The sequence below is a fragment of the Genypterus blacodes genome, unplaced genomic scaffold (assembly GCF_046128005.1).
Source record: "Genypterus blacodes isolate CSIRO-AG114 ecotype Tasmania unplaced genomic scaffold, CSIRO-AGI_Gbla_v1 ptg000028l_1, whole genome shotgun sequence".
In the NCBI taxonomy this organism is placed as follows: domain Eukaryota; kingdom Metazoa; phylum Chordata; class Actinopteri; order Ophidiiformes; family Ophidiidae; genus Genypterus; species Genypterus blacodes.
Genome location: NW_027466841.1, coordinates 802,498 through 805,430, shown reverse-complemented (window position 1 = coordinate 805,430; position 2,933 = coordinate 802,498).

Here is a 2,933-nt window from a genome sequence, read left to right as displayed (position 1 = left end):
GTCCTCGTGGGCGCTCCCGAACGACTTGCTCTCCCTGAACTCATGTTTCTAGTAGTTTGGACGGTTCGGTGTGATTTGTGTTACTGTATTGTTCTGTTTTCTTCCGTAGTTCTTTTTGGCACTCAACTAGTTCCGCATACTTCAACCTACAGACATGATTCAAACATCTAACTGCTCAGAATAGTCAGGACATTATTGTTCTGACTGAATAATTTGTACCCATTCAAATAATTCATCCCATTCAGAAACATTGAATGTGCTTTCATGCAGAGAAACCATTTAGACATTGTTCAGGCCTTGAGACTTCAGGGTCTTAGCCACCAATTGTGTAGTGTAACTCTGTCTGCCTGAAAGCAAAAACTGTTCTTCAACTTTCCTCAACTGGCTCAATGTTAAATTTTCCGCAGAGAAAAATCTATTTGATTCTTCTTTGGACCATAATACGTCTTCACGTTCAGGAAGTTCTCCTTCAGGCACTTCTTCAAGCATTAGGCAAAACCGTTCAGCAATTGCAATTAACAGCTTCAGGAAATACATTTCTAATTACGTTTGATTTTAAAATTGGGACGTTGCCAATTTGTGTCAGACATACAGAACCACAAAACCATTTTTACATTATATATTCAACAGAATATAATATTACGGCAGTGTATAATACTGTAGTTTGACAATAGACCTACACAGAGCAATGTAAAGAATTCACTGAGGTAATTCATACTTTGTACATTTTCATGTCGTGTACTTTTGTAACCTTAGCCAGCTGTCTGGGTCCAGCTTATGTGTAGTTTAGTCCTAAAAGGAAAGAAACCTGTGATTCATCTGATTGTCTGTGGTGCGAGGGAAGTGACAGTACTGGAGCTGAATAGTACTGTTGTGACCCTCCACACATAGAGTATAAAGACAGTAATACTACAACTACATATTCAGGATTGCTTGCTGTCGAAAAGCAAAATAGAAATGCAAACCGCCACAAATATCTAAAAAAAAAATCAGAAAAAAATGCATCATAATTGTCTTTATCTACGTTACAATGAATTATAACGGTTACTTACATCAGGCAGGTTCAAAACAAGTCAGTCAGTGGTGTAGGTCTCCATCTAGTGGCCATTCTTTGTACATACAAAACCAGCATCTAAATGTGCAGATAAAATATTACATTTTCAACCTCGAACATGTTTTGACTCGAATTTATTAAGATAAGCAAGTAGTTTAAGTCATGATGTATGGCCTTTTATGTGATAAACACATCTAAAGTTGCCAACAAACAAGCAAATCTTAAGAGTTGCGTTCACCACCATGTCATGAGGGAAACAGGCTGTCATTTGCATTGAATTTCCATTTAATTTTGACTCAGTCAATATATCATGTAAATGTGAATAGAGACAGAACTCACTTGTTGTATTTAGGTTTTCCAATCAGAACAAGTGTTAGTCACACAGACACACTGCTGAACACATTTCAGCTGTGATTGCTTGTTAGCTTCTTCTTTTCACACCTCTGACATGTGCCTTGTGGCACAGATTGCAATATCAGCTTCCTTGACATGAGTTCAAAGCCCAGAGCTGATAAGGCTTACATAGCTAATGGAGCTTTTGTAGTCTTGTCTTCGGCCTCTAGCTCTGCCAATGTGATTATGACGATGCAAGTGATAAATCTTAAGTCTGATCCAAGTTCAAGTCCAGTTGATTGCCCTCATTTTTACATTTTGGAAACTGTGAACAAAAAAGTGCTAACACTTTAAATGGGTAGAAATATTTACCCACTTTCTTTAATTGACAACAAACAAGTAATATAGTTATGTTGGCCATGTTGGGCCGTGTTTCATTAACCCTTTAATGCACGAATTATGAAAGCCCCAGTCAGGATTTTTTTCCCGTGTTTTTATTTATCTTTAGGCATAAAAAGAACAAATCATTTTTTTTATTTTTTTACACCAATTATTTAAGGAGTTACTGAAATGTCCACTTAAGTGGATATTGTGCATCTGAGGAACAGAAACAGAAAACGTGTGTATTTAACAAATCAATGAATAAAATTATATTTTTTTTGATATAAACATTACAACATACATAAATTATAATTAATTTATTCTAATAACATGAAAACATTTATTTATATCCTAAAAAGTTACTGCAGATGAAACATTTTCAAGAAGAAAAATTCTTGCATGAATTGTAGTCACTGACGCGCGGGTTAAGGTTAACATTAGCAGAATTCTTACCAGAATTGAGAGCCATCTCTGGTGATTTGCATCCCTGCTTCTAACCAACAATGAGACTTGATTCTTCTTTGGCCTGATGCAAATAGTGTCTCTTTGAAATTTGAATGGTTCTTTGCTTCATCCATGATGTCATTATGGTGGGTTGCTAAGGTGGTTAAATACATGTTAACTGTGGCATCATTCATGAGGTCATAATGGGGGGTGTTCCATTCTTTTTGGAAATGCTGCTAAGTAGTATAGTATATATGAGTAATTATGTAAATACAATGAAAAGCACCCAAGACCAAGACCCCTGAAGAAAAGGACATAATCATTTTTTAATTCATGTTGTTATAATGAGCGGTGTTTGGGTGGTGCCAAACTTGTGTAAATTAAATGAAAATCAACCGATATGCAAATAAAGACTCCTGAACTCCTGTTTTTGGCAGGTTTGGAGGCGATTGAATGGCGCTTGTTGCAACTCCACACAAACCTACCGACACACAAACAGAGACACGTCTCTCTCCAATCATAACAGTAAATACATAAGAAAGATAGAACACAAGATAAGACATAAAATACGATTATTAATCTCACTTTAGTTGTGTCAAGTAATAATATTTACAAAAATAAGCGCATATTTTAAACTTCAAAATAAAAGCATGCATGTCATTTAAAAAGCCGCTGAACTGTGCGTAGCAACAAAACCGAATCAAAACAAATGGTAAATAAT